We start from the raw sequence: 10,084 nt of genomic DNA, 5'->3' as shown, positions 1-10,084 counted from the left end.
GGTTCCGGCCGCCCGCTCGCTGCCGTGCGCGTCCGGTTCCGGCCGCCCGCTCGCTGCCGTGCGCGTCCGGTTCCGGCCGCCCGCTCGCTGCCGTGCGCGTCCGGTTCCGGCCGCCCGCTCGCTGCCGTGCGCGTCCGGTTCCGGCCGCCCGCTCGCTGCCGTGCGCGTCCGGTTCCGGCCGCCCGCTCGCTGCCGTGCGCGTCCGGTTCCGGCCGCCCGCTCGCTGCCGTGCGCGTCCGGTTCCGGCCGCCCGCTCGCTGCCGTGCGCGTCCGGTTCCGGCCGCCCGCTCGCTGCCGTGCGCGTCCGGTTCCGGCCGCCCGCTCGCTGCCGTGCGCGTCCGGTTCCGGCCGCCCGCTCGCTGCCGTGCGCGTCCGGTTCCGGCCGCCCGCTCGCTGCCGTGCGCGTCCGGTTCCGGCCGCCCGCTCGCTGCCGTGCGCGTCCGGTTCCGGCCGCCCGCTCGCTGCCGTGCGCGTCCGGTTCCGGCCGCCCGCTCGCTGCCGTGCGCGTCCGGTTCCGGCCGCCCGCTCGCTGCCGTGCGCGTCCGGTTCCGGCCGCCCGCTCGCTGCCGTGCGCGTCCGGTTCCGGCCGCCCGCTCGCTGCCGTGCGCGTCCGGTTCCGGCCGCCCGCTCGCTGCCGTGCGCGTCCGGTTCCGGCCGCCCGCTCGGTGTTTTAATTTTTAAAACATTTCTGTGGAACCCAATTCCTTTCGTGTAGACTTCATTTTCCAGAGGAAGGTGACTTCGGAGAGTGACCCGAAATAGACAAACCACTTCAAGTAATTACTTTTATTTCACAAATATGCAAACTTTTGGGAGAAAAGTCAACACAGAGTCATTTAACATTGGACAATTTTACAAGTAAATGACTTTAAACTTCTCATTGTCCTTGTCCTTCAGGTGGCCTCACTTCTGCATGTCTTTGATGGAGTTTGTATTTATCTGACTTCTTAGATCTTTCTTTGAATGTTTTTTTTTCCTTAAAACTGCATATTATTGGGTTTGAAAGGGGAAATATGTCAAATTCTGTTACAATCATTTACCTCGTCTTAACAGACGTTAATCTATTTGTAGACCTTGAAATACACTGATTTTCTCTAAAGAAATAGCATGAAGATTCTCTTTTCTTTTAAATGCCTCAATATGATCAATAAAATATTAAAATATTCAGCTTTTCTTGCACATTTTTATTTCATTTTTAATGTAAATAATTTAAAAGTTAAGTCATCTAAAAATTACAGAATGAGTAATTTTGAATGATGACTTTCCACATTCAACTTGATTGGAATTCATTCTTGCTTGTTTGTAGTTTTTCATGTCTTCAGGCTGGATGAACTTCTATTTTTCATTTCCTGAGTTATGTTTTAGTCACAAAAGTTAAAATTCTCTTTTTTTGAATCCTGATCAGTAGATCCCCAATAGACTTATCTCTATTATGATTCCTGTTCTATTTGAACCAAGTTTGTGGTATTCCCAATCAATAAAGAGCTTTTAAATAGCAGTCAATTGAATGTGTAGAAATTCTCAATTTCTTCAGTCATCCTAACTGCAAGCAGCTTTATCTAAGAACTAGTATGCATCGGTGGGTATATTATTAGCAAGGTGATAGACTAGAGAGAAATGGAGGGATTAATGAGCCACAAAGGATAAGTGCATCATTATAAAGAACAAAGATGTGGTTAAAGAATATGGGAATCAAGAAGAAAGAGTTCAGAGGTTCGGATTTGTGTTTATCTCTAATAGTTAGATCCACAAACTTACTCCCAAAATGTGCATGATTTAAATTATGTACATGGAAAAAAATTCTAATTTTAAACCCAGATTTTAATGTAGCAGCAAATGACAATAGTTTAAAAGCAATATTTTTCTGACATACCTAAATCTAGATTTCATAAGGTGAGAGGATTTTATTAAAACTGAAACTTAGCATAAAGATACAAAAAAAACCCCTAAGATTTGTGTCAAACGACTTGATCAGTCTCAAGTGTAACCATTCAGTAGTTTATCAGGGGCATCTGTCTCTAAGACTAAGGGTCAAAACTGGTTAGGAGAGCCCATTTCCAAAGATACAAAGGTACTAATCTAGGTTCATGCCCTCTTTGGTTCTTCTCCCAGATCTTGCTGTTCCCCTTCCTCCCCTCAAGCAGACCCTCATTCTGCTTCCAAGTCACGCATATTCTGTTGCCCTCTCTTCTTTCCCCTTGCTCCCTCTTATCTGTCTTCTCCTTTCATAATCTTCTCTACACTCTCACTGTAATACTTTTATTACCTTTACTGGTGCGTGCACACACACACACACACACACACACACACACACACACACACACACCCTCCACACACACGACACATTGAAGAACTACTTGTTTTTGGCTTGAGCTTCCTCTAGTGTCACTGCTCTTGAGGCAGTAGCACTTGGGAGAGTGGATCTTGTAAATGAGGCAGACTAAAGTTTCCTGCAAGAGCCATCTTTATTCACAGCATCCTACAGTTTATACTTCAAGGGTTAAGAAAGGTCACACGAGTAAAGTTTTCCCAAGTTCAAGCTGTATACAATCACAATAACCAGCAACACTTGGCAAAACATGTTTTTATTTTTTCCATAGAGGGATATAAAGGATAATAGCAGCAAGCAATAATGAATAATCTGAAATAAATTCACTCCTATCTGTTCCACCTGGGAGGAGCACAAAAACGCATTCCAGGAACAAATCCAGGGTTTGAAGAAACTGAGGTCAGAGGACAATTTTCTTGTTCTCTTGGCGTTATCTCACTAGCACTAAGAAACTCAAACGATTTCAATCCTGGACCATGTCCTTACACTGTAGTATCTCTTTCGGGGTGTGCCTGATCACAGTGCATTGAATGTGTCTCTGGTAATGCCTTCTTTACTTTGCCTCTTTTTAAAAAATTATTAAAAATAAATTTAAAATTTAAATATATTTTGATCATATTGTTCTCCTCCCCAGGTCCTTCCAGTTCCCTGCCCAACTTTTCAGTTCTTCTTCAAAAGCAAAACCCCAATAGAACAACCCCAATACAACAACAAACTCCCCAAAACAAAACAAAACAAAAAAACTAAAACAGAAAACAAAAACCCAAAATGAAAAACAAATACAACAAAAAGGAAAATGAAACAAACATAAACACACCAAGCTATAACCAAATAAAAGCACACACATACACATGTAAAACAAAAATTGAGTTCATTGTATGTTGGGCCTGTGTCAGTCCATTGAAGAAAACCGATTTTCCCTCTCCCATCAGGTAGAAGCAATCCTTATGTGGTTAATATTTTCCCTACTAGCTAGGCTTTCATTGCATTGATTGATTTCTTTGATTTTTTTCATTCATTTTAAATGTGCTGATCTGGGAATGCTTGGGAACTGAATTAGGAGTTTCAACAAGAATTTGGAATTCCCAGAGTCAATTCATCTCCTCTTCATCAGCCACTATCAGCACAGCTGGGATTAATTACCACATGGAGCCTGACTCAGAACTCTAGTTAGAGACACCTGAATTCAGACCCCTCACTCTTCAGCTGACACAGAACTCTAGTTAGAGACACCCGAATCCAGACCCCTCACTCTTCACCAGCTCATCTATCTGCCGCTCTAACAACTAACTCCTCTGTGACTGCCTGGAGTCCGAACCAGAAACCTGAAGGGACTTACTGGCTATTATTAAGTGGGTTGTTTCTTCTAACTTCTCAACATGTAACAGGGACTTCTAACTTTTCTTCTTTACTAAACTCTTGATATCGAAGTCCAGTGTGTGTTATGTGCTCTTCCTCCCATCACTGGCAGGTACTTATGTTCTGTGTGTTTGATGACCAGGAAGTCTCTTCATTTGTCTCTTCATCTTTCTCAAAGATTCCATATGAATCTTTGAGACTGTAACTGCTGAAGTAATTCAACTAGACACTGATTGCAAAAAACTCAAGACCAACATGTTCAAAAAATATTGGATAAAAGACTAATTTTCAGTATGAATGAATGCATTTAAATATAAACATTTTTTTAAAGACTGAATTTCACGTGATGTTTTCATTTTAACTCTGAAGTCACATTGAGAACTGGAAACATTTGGTGATCATCAAGTGGAGTGAATCACTTTATATTGTCCAATATTTTCCTTATTGCTTTAACATTGAAATTATGCATGTATACTTAGATCTTCTTCCTAGCTTCTTTATGGACTTTTAACAGGCACTAATTTTGTTACTAGCATTAATGGAAAATTCTGGTACTAGCGGAAACCCAGAGGGCCTTAGTTGTTTGAAGTCAACATGCTCAAATCCCAGAGAAGATTTGGAATTCCACCCATTCTGCTTACCCCACAGCTTTGCTTTTTCTCTCTGTCACAGTTAACATTGCTGTTAGAGAAAGGAGACTCTCTGGAATGTTCTTCATTTCTAAGGTCCCAGGAACTTTCTTTTAGCCGAAAAGATTTCAAGATGCTAGAAACAATACTTTATTCTGGGTGTCTGTTTGAGGTATAAAATACTAAATTGTATACTTTATTAAAATGGTGATATTAAATAAAGTTACTCTACATTAGATGCTGTATACACTTAAAATTGATCTATGTTGTCTGTCCTTTAGAACCCTCTCCAATATCATGTTTAATCAACTTTACACATGTTGACATTTGGCAACCTGTCTTTTGATTTAAGATTGTATTACTTTTTGCATATTATATGTGATTCAGTGAACTCTTAATTGTGAGCATAAATAACCCAGACTATCCACATGAATACACAACGATTTTATTATCCATGAAAGCTGGTGTTTCCTTCTTCAATACCTAATAGTATTGTTTGTGTTTTGCATGCCTCATATTCATCCATGACCAGCAACGGTTATTTATTTAATATCCGAATTGTTTGCAGAGGGATGTACAGTCTAATAGCATGTTTTTCTGATATATCAACAAAGATATTATGAAAGTCACAATAGAATCAAACTAAATTTGCATTCTGTGACTTTTGAGACAGACGTTGATTATCCTTATGAGCCATGAGTTATATATAAAATGGAAATTAAAATTTTTACTTAAGAGAATTTGATATGAACTAGTGGTTGTATAAGGAGGACAACATATAATATTTATAGCTACATAGACGTTCACATGCTGAGTCCCACACTCTGGAATCCCTGCACAATAAAATAAGATGTATCTAATGTTAGATTTATTTTAAAGTATTTTAAAGCAAATTTATTTTACCTGATATATTAAACAAAAAAGCCTCTACACACACACACACACACACAATGATACCTTGAAAATTCTAAGAAGCGAAAATTCCTTGAGAGCTGAATTTTGTATGTGTATTTGTGCAGCAGGGTTGTGCATATGTCTGGCACCAAGTGAATGAGGAGGTCAGTGAAAGCTTGTGTGAATGAGATATTTCCTTTTTCCTGACATTTGGCTTTAAAGGTCAAACTCAGAATTGGCAAGAGACATATTTTCCCCAGGAAGTCACTCTGTTGACCTGAATGATCAAATTCTAATCTTGAAGGACAAGAAGAGGATCTGTAATGCTTTCTCTAAAACTGGTGGAAGGAAAACTTCTAGGGATTCTTTAGGAATAAAAAGCAAGAGAAAAGATGTTACAGAGTTTGACTCTAGAACCGCTGACCTTGAGGAATGAAAACTCAATCAAGGAAAACCTTATAGGGGAATGGTATATCTTTGTGTTCCTGGAGCGAAGAAGATGAAAACAGAAATAATATAGAGGATAAAGTTCAGCATACTGTAGTTCAGGTGAGGAAAAGTAGAAAACCAAGTTTAGCAGTTTTCAACAAAGAGATGACAATTGAAGGATGTGTTCTCCCAGGAATAGAATTGTAAGAAAAAAGCATGGGTCTAAAGTAATTTTAAAAGCCAATAAAACTTTTTGTTGATCTGTCTTTTGATATCTAGCTCAATATTCTCTTGACAATCATGAAAAATATGAAGAATCCATGTTCAGAAAGTAAAGCTGCTGCCTCAAATACCTTTCTTAAAAACAAAGGCTTATATTAAATTCCATTTACAGCAACATACTTTTAACAATCAGTAAGATATATATGTATATATATATATACATATATATGCTAGTCACATATTTTCTTTTGAAAAAAATATTTCATCTAAATACTTGATCCCTTTGGTATAGAAAACATTAAAGGGAGAGGAAAATTATCTTTATTTTCCAGAATGGACTAGAAACATTTTTAGCTAAAACCCAGAATTGGATTTGAACATAAATTTTTCATTGCTATAACTAGTTTTTGATAAAACTGTATTATTTAGTAAATTCCTTGTTCTCACAAGATCTTTTAAAAGTTATGAATTCATAAGATAAAAGAAACATTTAGGGAAATCATGTTAAAATCATCAAAATTATGTGTTGTAGCATTTGTAATGCATATTATGCATGTAATGTAATTAAACCTAAATTTAATCCCAAACATTCTAACTTTATGTTGCAGCTAGAGTCTCTCAGCCAGTCTGAGATGGATATTTATGAAGTTAATAGTGTAAGATTTACTTGTATATTCCTGATCACAACTATAGGGAAGCCACTGGTTACGTAAATTGTCTTTTCAGTCTTTGTTTTATTTAAATTAGAGAGTTTTCTTATCATTTCATAAAGAATTCTATAGCCTGGCACTTTTGTTCCAAAGAGAAACTGTTTCATAGCTAACAAGGCTGTGATGAGAGTCTTACTCCTCTCCTTTCTCCTCCCTCATGAAGAGCTGGTCTTTCCTAACACATTAACATGTAACCATGGTCACAAAAACCTTGAAATGCGGCACTTATTAATATGTGACTGGGAAGGTTTTCTTGGTCCAATAGATGTTCATTGGCTTAGAAAGCACATGGGCTAAATGACCCTTTATATCCCTGGAAGCATATTCTTGAAATGACTGTTAATGTGGACATAAAAAAGCCTGTGTTGGGAGTTGGTAGATACAACATTAGAAATATCATACAGATGTAGTAATTTATAAAGATTCTCTTATGACTGTTAACATCCTACTGAGACCATCATCTAAAATTTCCCTCTGGTAACTGAGCTAGCATATAAGTGTTTTATAAGTTAAATCCTGCCTCTTTTTTTTTTTTTTCTATTTCTGGACTAAAACATGGAACCCAACTCAGAAGAGGAAAGAGTTTATTCTATCTGAAAACTTATATTCTTTCATGAACATTGTATGTTGACACTCTTTCTATGCAAGTTCTCTTTCCATGTCTAATATGTAACCCTTTCTTTTTAATTTAATGCTGCTACTATATTTGTAAGTTCAAGGCTAAAATGCCTTCAAAATCCAAAAATTTAGAGTACTTCATTTTCCTTAAAGTAATCCCACCTACTAATCCCACCCAAAATAATTGTACAAGCTATAATGATGTCATTTTATTTATGTTACTTTTTTATCAGAAATGCAGAAACATATAATTTATCTCTATTTTTAACTGTTTAATTTTTATTCAAAATAGATTTTTTTCATAAAATTTATTCTGATCGTGTCTTCCATTCCTCCCAAATTCTTCCCACCAAATTGAATTCTGTTTCCCTGCCTCTTTTTCCCCCTATATTTCCTTGTTTGTGATAGCAAGGCCTCATGCAGGATCAGTGTCCTTTCCTTTTAACTTTGATAATACTTCTGCTTCTGGCTTCTGTACGTGAAGCTCAAGTTCTTCAAATCCTGGGGCCGCCTATCAACTTTGCCTCACTCTGAAGCTGCTTATTTTCATTTTGTTTCTGGATCTACTTTTGTGTACATCTGTAAAGTAAATAGGAACTTTTTGATAATTTGGTGTTTTTAAATATCTCTGCATTATTTTTGTGAATGTTAGACTTTTGGTACTTAATCTTTCTACAACGTTAAAATCAACATTTAACTCTAAAGATTTTGTAACTATTACTGTAATATGCATATTTGATATACACTATTTAACTACCATAAATTTCAAATCCAGAAAATTAATATGTCTAAGCACAACTACCTGTAAAGAAAACATTTTAGCATAAATCTGTGTTGATTATAATGTCACTCACTGTTATTTAGTTTTACTCTAGTATTTGCGTCTTCTACCTATTTTCTAACCCACTCAAATTTGGGTTATTTCAACTTAGAGATTTATGGCTGGAGAGACGGGCAGCAGGTACTGTTGATAATGATTAGTTTTTGTTAACTGGGCACAGATTAGTTGTTTGGGAAGCAGGGACCTCAGTTGAAGAGTTACCTACACAGGATTGGCCTGTGGGCATGACTTTGGTGGCATTTCCTTGCTTAATGATTGATTCTGAAGTGCCCAGACTAATATGTGGGCAATGCCCTCCCTAGGTAAAGATGATCTTCTCTTGAAAAAAGAAAAGTAGTTGTGTAAGCCTGCGAAACAAACTAGTAAGCAGCACTACCTCGTGGGGTTTGCTTGAGCTTCTGCCTCCAGGTTCCTCCCCGGCAATCTTGCCTCTACTTTCTTCAGTGATGGACTGTGAATTATAAGCCAAGATAAATCCTTGCCTTTCAAGCTTTCTTTTGGCCAGTGTTTTATCACAGAAACACCAAGCAAACTAGGACGTTGCTGTTGCAGAAGGGACTGAATTCATCTCCCAGAACCCAAATCAGACAGCCCCAAAAGTGCCTGCAACACCAATGGGAATGAAGAACTCCAGTCGCTGGGGACAGCCTACACATACCCAAGTCCCCCAAGTGCACATAATCAAAATTAAAAATTAATCTTTAAAATTCATGTTCGTATTCCATTACAAAATGTGTTGTATTAAAAGGTTTTGCTTGATGACTGCATTTATTTTGCTTTTGTTTATAGTTGGATAACTACCATGGTTTTATCTGAACTAATCATTTGCTAATTTCTAAACAGAATATTTAAGGTCATTGGTAGCGGGGAGTAAGAAGACAGATCAAACAATGGTAAAGAAACAAAAGGATAAAACAATGCTCGATTCATAACATCAGGCAGATGGGAATAGCAGAGGAGAGTGTATTAAAATGCAACCATATGTGTTTGATGATTTACTTTACTTTAAAAAACAAACTTTTTTCAGCATGTAAATTTTATATTTCACAGTGATATTTGTGATTTCTCTTCACCTCCACTCTCTCCTATTTCCCTTTCTATCACCCCACACTTTAATAGCTTCCTGTACTTCACTTGTGTCCTTTTGACCTCTCTCTCTCTCTCAACACCAACTGTGATCCTTGCCCTCCTCCTGCACACACTTCAACGTTAGCTTATCTAGTATCGGGGCCTCCTACACTCTCACATGTCCTGATTCACTACGTACACACCACCATTCCATTTAGGATCCACAGGAGATCCTAAATGAAATCGTATGAGAGAGAACATAGGTTTTTTATGTTTCTAAATCTGGGACAACTCAGTGCAATTGGAAAAGACAAAAGTTCCTACTTAAAACACATTCATATACAAAAGAAAACACGAAAGAGAAATAATTGAAATTGTCTGTTATTCAAATTGAAAATGAACTGGTTATTGGAAGGAGCTATGTAAGGGAGAAAACAGCTGGAAATTCTATGACCATTTTTGTCTCAGCAATATACCCCCACTGGTTAAAAGGAATCATTTTAATAGAGGGAATAGCCAATAACTGTCTAATTGGACATAAGTTCCATTAAGTGGAAGGGAATTCACGTCTCACACAAAACACACAGCCATGACCAAATGTTTATTGGCCCCAGAAGAGAACCTATTACCTCCATTTTCTTAAAAAATGTAGATTATAACTTTATTATTAATTTTTATCTTTATACACACAGATTAGTTTAGATTTTCCTTTCAGCAAAACAATCACAAAAATCCTCAACTGGCCAAACTACAGCTAATACGTGACTATAGGGTACAGAGTCTTAATTTGTTCATCTACATTAAAACACTTACACCCAAGACACAGAAAGAGTAGAAATGAAATTTTATTACAGTATTTGAAAACATACATATATGTTTGTAGAACCATCAGCTTGATAATAAGCAAGAATTCTATCTTTTCCTTTATTTGGCTCTTCTTTCATCAATATCTTTTTAAGTTTACAGAATAGAGTATTTTCTTATA

Source organism: Alexandromys fortis, unplaced genomic scaffold, assembly GCF_014885135.2.
Source record: "Alexandromys fortis isolate MF-2015 unplaced genomic scaffold, M_Fortis_MF-2015_v1.1 scaffold_53, whole genome shotgun sequence".
NCBI classification, from domain to species: Eukaryota; Metazoa; Chordata; class Mammalia; order Rodentia; family Cricetidae; genus Alexandromys; species Alexandromys fortis.
Note: the sequence above shows the minus strand (reverse complement) of the source record.